This window comes from Narcine bancroftii, unplaced genomic scaffold, assembly GCF_036971445.1.
Source record: "Narcine bancroftii isolate sNarBan1 unplaced genomic scaffold, sNarBan1.hap1 Scaffold_141, whole genome shotgun sequence".
Taxonomy (NCBI): Eukaryota; Metazoa; Chordata; class Chondrichthyes; order Torpediniformes; family Narcinidae; genus Narcine; species Narcine bancroftii.
In genome coordinates, this window is record NW_027211876.1 from 48,071 (window position 1) to 57,599 (window position 9,529).

Below are 9,529 nucleotides of genomic sequence, written 5' to 3' on the forward strand. Positions count from 1 at the left end.
AGTAATAGCACCCAGGCCCCAGGAGGGCTGCCTAGATGCTGCAGTTTAAAAGAGGCGACTGTTTGACCTGCTGAGTTTCTCCAGCATTGTGCTTTTACATAGAACCTTGAGATTCTTTTTTAACGCAGATCAGGTAGAATTTCTAATTAATGGTAACTCTAAACTGTAGTCAAGAAGAAAGAAATGCATTCAAAGAAGTAATATAAACAAATCTACTGCAAATACTGAAATATCCAGTAATAAGTAATGTGCAAATTAAGAGTCCTTAAATGAGTTTGTCGTTGAGGAGTCTGATGGTGGAGGGGTTGCAGCTCTTCCTGAACCTGGTAGGTGCAAGTCTCGTGGCACCGATACCTCTTTCCTGATGGCACCAGCGTGTGCTGGGTGGTGTGGGTCCTTGATGATCACTGCTGCTCTCCGACAGCTCATGGAGAAGCTCTTGATGCTGTGGAGTGTTTGGCCTGTGACACACTGGCCACCAACTTCTGCTCAGAGCTATCAGTGCCCCCATACCAGGCCGTGATGCAGCTAGTCAGCGTAATTTCCACCCCACATCCATTCATCCATAATTGCAGGAAGACTCAGCAGGTTCATCAGTGGGACCTTGTTAGATCACCGGTGGGCTTTGCGTTGCTTGCAACTGTTTCTCTGTGAAAGAACCTTTGTTTGTCTCGAGCTCCTTCTTTGTGCAATGCTTTCCTGGAATTCTCATGAGCAGCTTTTCACACAAGACCTATTTAATATTTCACAAAGATGTCAAGGTGCGAACTACAGTGGTTTAGAGCGAGTTGTGTCCTTTCTTTTCCCATTTACCTCACAGCTGAATCCATGAGCACAATTTTAGAACAGGTGTATAATTTGCATTTGGCCTCTGGTTAAAGAAGAAAACTTTTTGTTTGAGAATTTTATTTTAAAAAATACATAAATTTCTTATTCAAAAATAATTAAAAAAACTTTATTTATTCGCTCAAAAAACAAATAATATATGACAATTAACCATAAACATGAATGCTATTTTATATATATATCTGACGTGGACTTTTTACCCCCTCCATAAATCTTCGTCCGCGAAGCCAAGCCAAAGAGAGCAAAGAAAGATAAATAGAAAAGAAAAGAATGCGCCCCCCCCCCCCCCTTCAGCCAACTCTCTTAAGGAGAGCCATAAAGAAAGAAAAAAGAAAAAATATTTAAAAAAAAATTAAATATACATATTAAGATCTAATTATTCAAAAGTAATGAAAAAAATTAATACACAATGATTTTTAAAAATCCCCTCCCCCCCACAAAACCCAATAGAAGAGAAAAAAGAGAAAGAAAACATCTGGATACATTTATAAAAAACTTACTAAAACTATCAAATCTAACATAATTTTCATGATTTTAGGAGTTGGAAGGTTCAGGTCGGGCGTTTACAACTTAATCCCTACAATTTGTAAATACGGTTCTCTAATTTTTTCAAAACTTCCAAATTTATAAGAAGCAAACTTTGAATATATTCCACTCCTTTCTTTCCTGGGATCCCTCCTTGAACCATTCCGGCCTACAAGAAAACACAGCAGTGATTCGCATGAGGTGCGCTGTCCCCATTCAGTTCAACCTCACCACAGTCCCTTAATCCACACTGTCTGAAATTCACTCCTAAATGTTGGGAAAATAGAGATTATCACTGTCTATCGCAAACCCCGCACCCAAGAATGAACTCAACCCAACTTCTTGGCATCTCGAGTTCAAGTTCAACCTTATTATTCTCTGATTGTACGAGTGCAGCCCCAATGAAACAGCGCTCTCAGTGCACAAAACATCCAGACATAATACACATAGAGACAAGCAACAAATATACATGAAATAAATACAGTTAAACGCCTGGTATCCGGCACCTATGGGGATTGGTAGATGCCAGATAAGTGAATTTTCTGGTTGCTTGAGATTGTGTGTTGCATGGATTGGCGAAATAATGGCGAGGTGTGCCAATTTTAAACTTCCATATTTTTTACCTATTTATTTTTCCCAATTTTTTTTGTTGGTCGTTTCATTTTGCCGGTAGCTTGAATTCCGGATAACCAGCGCACAAAGGAAATGAACACGCGCACAAAAGGTTAGTTCCCAGAAATAATTTAGTAATTAATAATTATACTTATTGAAAATAATATCTACACTAACTGTTTCTTAGAATGCTTCATAGAATGCAATCATATTAAAACATGAGAGATCGGCTGGGCCAAAATGAGCTTGAATCAATTGCAAGTTTAAATTTGCACAAGCGTTCAGTGCGCACAGACTTTGGTCACAGGGGAAAAAAAAAAATTTACACCACATAAGATTTTTGTGCACACTGACTACTAAAAATTAGCAGGGCATCTGCTTAGAAAAGTAATGCTTCGGAATTTCTTCAGCCAGAGGGTGGCGAATCGGTGGAATTTGTTGCCCCAGGTGACTGTGGAGGCCGGGTCATTGGGTGTATTTAAGGCTTTTGATTAGCTGGGGCAACAAAGGTTATGGGGTGAGGGCTGGGCAGTGGGGCTGAGTGGGAAAATGGATCAGCTCCTGATTGAATGATGGGGCAGACGTGATGGGCTGAATAGCCGATTTCTACTCCTATTATGGCCCAGCATCTGCCACGCTTTACCTCCAGATCTACCACAGGAACTCAGTGAAGCAGAGCCAGTTGCCCCTCTCCAGAGACAGTTGGACAAATATTTCATATGGGGGAGCCAGGCCAGTGTTGATGAATATAGATTCCACTTGCGCAGGTGATGGGCAGAAGGGCCTATCACTGTGCTGTAAGCCTTCACGGCTCTCTGGGTTGAAGCTCTCAAGCTTAAAAATTGCTCATTAAGAAAATTTAGTTCCCAGGTGTCTTTTGTAAGAGCAGAAAATTAACTATAAAAATGAATAATAATTAAGTTGTCAACAATGACTCCCTTGCCAATGCATCATCATGTCAATGGCATATAAAAGGAGCTAACATGGGCCTGACATTGTCAAATAGCCCTTTTGACAATCATTAAAAATAATCAGGCTGAGCAGAGCTCATCTCAGATGAACTAAAGTTCAATTTTTTAACTCACAAGTGGACTTTAAAACAACACTTTGTTTAAATCAATCAAACTGCGATACTCTGATACCCACGGCTCAGTAGTGGAGAGAGTAGAGAGCACCGAGCTCCTCAGAGTCACTGAAGGCGTGAACTGTTGTGGGCTTGCATCATCTCTTCACTTGTCAGGAAGGCGCTCTTCCCTAGAAGACTGCAGCGGGCCAGGCTACCGGCCACCATTTTCTACGGGAGCTCTATCGAGAGCGCCCTGGCCGGCTGCATCGCGGTGCGCGGTACGGTTGCTACAGAGAAATGGATCGGAGGTCAATCCACAGGACCACGGAGGATCGCTGGAGTCTCCCTCCCCATCCATCGATGTGATCTGCAGGGATAGTTATTGGAAGCGGGCTCACAAAATAATGCATTAAGGATCGCTACCATCCAACACACAGCATCTATCAGCTACTCATGTCGGGAAAGAGACACGGGAGTATTAGAGGCAGAACCACCAGGTTGAGAAACAGCTTCTTCACATAGGCAGTGAGACTGTTGGATGACAAATGAATGGCTCTTACAAACCCTTCAAAACAATTATTTACGTAAGAATATTTAAAAAAAAATATATCTAAAATTTGTCTGAATGGGTGTTACATCTAACTGTATGTCTGCATGTTTGTGCACTGAGGACCAGAGAACACTGTTTCGTCGGGTTGTACTTGTATCTTTTCTTTGGCTTGGCTTCGCGGACGAAGATTTATGGAGGGGGTAAAAAGTCCACGTCAGCTGCAGGCTCGTTTGTGGCTGACCAGTCCGATGCGGGACAGGCAGACACGATTGCAGCAGTTGCAAGGGAAAATTGGTTGGTTGGGGTTGGGTGTTGGGTTTTTCCTCCTTTGCCTTTTGTCAGTGAGGTGGGCTCTGCGGTCTTCTTCAAAGGAGGCTGCTGCCCGCCAAACTGTTAGGCGCCAAGATGCACGGTTTGAGGCGTTATCAGCCCACTGGCGGTGGTCAATGTGGCAGGCACCAAGAGATTTCTTTAGGCAGTCCTTGTACCTTTTCTTTGGTGCACCTCTGTCACGGTGGCCAGTGGAGAGCTCGCCATATAATACGATCTTGGGAAGGCGATGGTCCTCCATTCTGGAGACGTGACCCATCCAGCGCAGCTGGATCTTCAGCAGCGTGGACTCGATGCTGTCGACCTCTGCCATCTCGAGTACCTCGACGTTAGGGGTGTGAGCGCTCCAATGGATGTTGAGGATGGAGCGGAGACAACGCTGGTGGAAGCGTTCTAGGAGCCGTAGGTGGTGCCGGTAGAGGACCCATGATTCGGAGCCGAACAGGAGTGTGGGTATGACAACGGCTCTGTATACGCTTATCTTTGTGAGGTTTTTCAGTTGGTTGTTTTTCCAGACTCTTTTGTGTAGTCTTCCAAAGGCGCTATTTGCCTTGGCGAGTCTGTTGTCTATCTCATTGTCGATCCTTGCATCTGATGAAATGGTGCAGCCGAGATAGGTAAACTGGTTGACCGTTTTGAGTTTTGTGTGCCCGATGGAGATGTGGGGGGGCTGGTAGTCATGGTGGGGAGCTGGCTGATGGAGGACCTCAGTTTTCTTCAGGCTGACTTCCAGGCCAAACATTTTGGCAGTTTCCGCAAAGCAGGACGTCAAGCGCTGAAGAGCTGGCTCTGAATGGGCAACTAAAGCGGCATCATCTGCAAAGAGTAGTTCACGGACAAGTTTCTCTTGTGTCTTGGTGTGAGCTTGCAGGCGCCTCAGATTGAAGAGACTGCCATCCGTGCGGTACCGGATGTAAACAGCGTCTTCATTGTTGGGGTCTTTCATGGCTTGGTTCAGCATCATGCTGAAGAAGATTGAAAAGAGGGTTGGTGCGAGAACACAGCCTTGCTTCACGCCATTGTTAATGGAGAAGGGTTCAGAGAGCTCATTGCTATATCTGACCCGACCTTGTTGGTTTTCGTGCAGTTGGATAATCATGTTGAGGAACTTTGGGGGACATCCGATGCGCTCTAGTATTTGCCAAAGCCCTTTCCTGCTCACGGTGTCGAAGGCTTTGGTGAGGTCAACAAAGGTGATGTAGAGTCCTTTGTTTTGTTCTCTACACTTTTCTTGGAGCTGTCTGAGGGCAAAGACCATGTCAGTGGTTCCTCTGTTAGCGCGAAAGCCGCACTGTGATTCTGGGAGAATATTCTCAGCGACACTAGGTATTATTCTATTTAGTAGAATCCTAGCGAAGATTTTGCCTGCAATGGAGAGCAACGTGATTCCCCTGTAGTTTGAGCAGTCTGATTTCTCGCCTTTGTTTTTGTACAGGGTGATGATGGTGGCATCACGAAGATCCTGAGGCAGTTTACCTTGGTCCCAACAAAGCTTGAAAAACTCATGCAGTTTGGCATGCAGAGTTTTGCCGCCAGCCTTCCAGACTTCTGGGGGGATTCCATCCATACCTGCTGCTTTGCCACTTTTCAGTTGTTCGATTGCCTTATATGTCTCATCCAGGGTGGGAACCTCATCCAGCTCTAGCCTTAGGGGCTGTTGAGGGAGCTGGAGCAGGGCGGAATCTTGGACTGAGCGGTTGGTACTGAAAAGAGATTGGAAGTGTTCTGACCATCGGTTGAGGATGGAGATCTTGTCACTGAGGAGGACTTTGCCGTCTGAGCTGCGCAGCGGGCTTTGGACTTGGGGTGAGGGGCCGTACACAGCCTTTAGAGCCTCGTAGAAACCCCTGAAGTCGCCAATGTCCGCGCTGAGCTGTGTTCGTTTGGCGAGGCTAGTCCACCACTCATTTTGGATCTCCCGGAGTTTGCGCTGAAGATGGCTGCATGCGCGACGGAAGGCTTGTTTCTTCTCTGGACAGGACGGCTTTGTAAGGTGAGCCTGGTGGGCAGCTCGCTTCTTTGCCAGCAGCTCCTGGATTTCCTGGCTGTTTTCGTCAAACCAGTCCTTGTTTTTCCTGGAGGAGAAGCCCAGTACCTCTTCAGTGGATTGCAGTATGGTAGTCTTCAACTGATCCCAGAGGGTTTCAGGGGACGGGTCCGTGAGGCGGGTTGCAACGTCGAGCTTTGCTTTGAGGTTTGCCTGGAAGTTTCCTCTCGCTTCGTCTGACTGCAGTTTTCCAACATTGAACCTCTTTCTGGGGGCTTTATTGTTCCTGGGCTTTGGCTTGAAGTGAAGGTTGAGCTTGCAGCGAACCAGCCGGTGGTCAGTGTGGCATTCCGCGCTAGGCATGACCCTGGTGTGGAGCACATCTTGTTTGTCACTTTCTCGCACCAGGATGTAGTCCAGGAGGTGCCAGTGTTTGGATCGGGGATGCATCCAGGTGGTCTTAAGGCTGTCCCTCTGCTTAAAAAGGGTGTTTGTAATGACAAGCCGCTGTTCTGCGCAGAGCTCCAACAGGAGGCGCCCATTGTCGTTGCACTTGCCGACGCCATGCTTGCCCAGGATTCCTGGCCAGGTTTCTGAGTCTTTGCCGACACGAGCGTTGAAGTCGCCCAGGATGACAACCTTGTCGGCTGTAGGGGTACGTTGGATGAGGTTGCGCAGGTCGGTGTAGAACTTGTTCTTTTCTGCTGGTTCCGCCTGGAGGGTTGGAGCATAGACACTGATGAGGGTGATGTGACGCTTGTTTTGAAGTGGGAGTCGCATGGACATGATTCGGTCCGAGAGGCCTGTCGGAAGGTTTTCGAGTTTGGAGGCAATGAAGCTCTTGACCATGAAGCCTACACCAGATAGGCGTCGTTCATCCGAAGGCTTGCCAGACCAGTAGAGTGTGTAGCCCGCGCCGCGTTCTTGGAAGCTGCCTACATCTGCCAGGCGGACTTCACTGAGAGCGGCTATGTCGATGTCAAGTCTGAGGAGTTCATGTGCAATGAGGGCAGACCGACGTTCAGGTCGATGGCTGTCAGTCTTATCTAGCATGGTTCTGATGTTCCAGCATGCTAGCTTGAGTTTGTGAGCATCTTTTGAGGGGGAGGACGTGGAGGGGGAGGACGTGGAGGGGGAGGACGTGGAGGGGGAGGACGTGGAGGGGGAGGACGTGGACCTGTCCTCGGGCCTGCGCAAAGGAGCTTTTAGGTGGAGTGCAGTGCGCGCAGTACTGGCCCCACCCTTTACACCCTTTATAATTGGAAGATAATAAACCCGAAGTTGAACATGAACCTTGGTGATCTTGGGGGTTGCCGATAAAGCTGATTTTCCTGATTATTTGATAATGTTCAGTTTTGTCCCTCCCGATGTTTCACGCTAGTATAATGCATTTACCTGTGAATTCTTAATGGGGGGGGGGGGGTGTCTGAAACGGATGAGTTTCAGATTATTTGTTTCAGCATTTCCAAACTTGGACTTTATTCCCTGGAGCATAGAACGCTGAAGAGATAAATAAAATCACCAAGTTCAGATTTATAGTCAGAGTACATACACGACATAACGTATAACCCTGAGATTCTTTTTCCTGAGGACCATGCAGAATTTCTACTTGGTGGTAATGCAAAAAAAGCAATACTCAAGAAATTATATGTATACAAGAGAGAAAAATGTAAGGAAGTGGAAACTAAATGTGCGATAGAGAAAATAAATATTCATTAATAAATAATGTCTCTGGTTTGATGTGATTGATGCATCCATGAGGGCCATGTCTAAAGTGAATGCTCAGTCTTTTTTCAGGGTAATTGATTCCAGAATGAGAGGATTCAGGTTTAAGGTGTGGGGTTGGGGGTGAGGGTAGATTTAAGAGGGACCTAAGGGGTAACTTTTGCACTTAGAGGGCAGTCTGCATCTGGAACGAGCTGCCAGAGGAAGCTATAGAAGTGGAAATGCTTCAAAAGATATATGGATAGGAAGGTTTTGGAAGGATGTTGATCAAATGCAGGCAAATGGGACTGGCCCGGAGTGCCAACTGGGTCAACATGGAAGTGTTGGGCCAATGGGTTAATTCCAAGGTCTATGACTCTCTGGGATAAGTTAGAGTGTTGTGAAGATATCGGGATATTCTGGCATGCACAAAGCCGCAGGTGCTCTGTACAACTGTGCTGGCAATGAACACCCACCCTCACATGCACATCCACCATTGCAGAGAGGAAAGGTAGTGAGCTCAGGACTGGTGACGGGAGAGGGGGGAGAGGTGCGTAGGGGTAAAAGGGTCCTCGTGGAGAAAGGGTGGCTCACAGTGGGAGGACAACCATGATGGAGTAGCAGGTAGTTATGGGTGGAGAGCCTGCTGGGGAGAAGCTGGAGGAACTCAGCCAGCATCCATAGGAGGTAAAAACTATATCACAGACATTTTGGGTCTGAGCCCTTCTTCAAGGCATCACTCATACTTTGAGGAAGGGATCAAGCCCAACACATCAGTAAAATGAGAACATATGAACATAAGAAGTAGGAGCAGGAGTCGGCTGTCTGGTCCATCGAGCCCACTTGGCTAGTCATGGCTGATCTGACGATAGGCTCATCTCCACCTCCCCGTCTTTTGCCAATGTATATCCCTTAATTCCTCTACTATGTAAAAATCTATCCAATCTTGTCTTAAATAAACTTACTGAGGAAGTCTCCATTTCTTCAATGGGCAGTGAATTCCATAGATTCACCACCCACCTAATTTACTTGCTGCACCAAAAAGCCTGCGATTGTCTGATCACGGAAGCTAAGCAGGCACAGGCCTGGTCAGTACTTGGAGGGGAGACCAGGTGCTGTGGGTTTCTGTGAGGGGCACTGGACAAAGTGTTGATTCTCTGTCTGCCTTACAGTAGATAAAACTTAAAGAATTTCATGCATGTTACATTCTAAATGTAGTATTACATGACAATAATGGAACCTTTACCTTTACCTCTGGGATGAGCAGTTCCTCCTCATCTGTGTCCTAAATCTACTACTGTGAAGCATGAGGCTATGTCCCTTTGTTCTGGTCTCCCCCACCAATGGAAGCAATATATCTGCCTCTCTCTTATCTAAGCTCTTCACACTTTTATATATTTCTACAAGGTTCCCTCTCATTCTTCTAAATCCCAGCAAGCACGGTCCCAGACAACTCAATCTCTCCTCAGAGGCTAACCCCCCTCATCTGTGGAATCAACCTGGAGGCTCCGAATCTGGCTGAGTTCCTCCAGCCCTTCCATGTTTTTTTTTAACTGCAATCACAGTGCCTGCAGACTTTTGGGTTTCACTGCTGGGGAGAGTTGTACGGCAGTTGTGGCCATGGATCAGGGACGATGATGAGTGTTTTTTGAATGTAAGAGCAATGTAAGTTTTTGTATAAAAGGCTTTAATGTGAAACTGCATCCTGGGATACTTGATGGAGTCTCTCTGACAACAGATGCATTGATGCAGGTAATATCTCCTTTGCCCTGCCCCTGGTTCATTAAATCCTGCTGGAATAGGTCCTGATGCAGGGCTTTGATGTGAAATGTCGGCTATCCTTTTGCCTGGTCCACTGAGTGTTTTCTTTAGACATACAGCACGGTAACAGGCTCTTTTCACCCTCGAG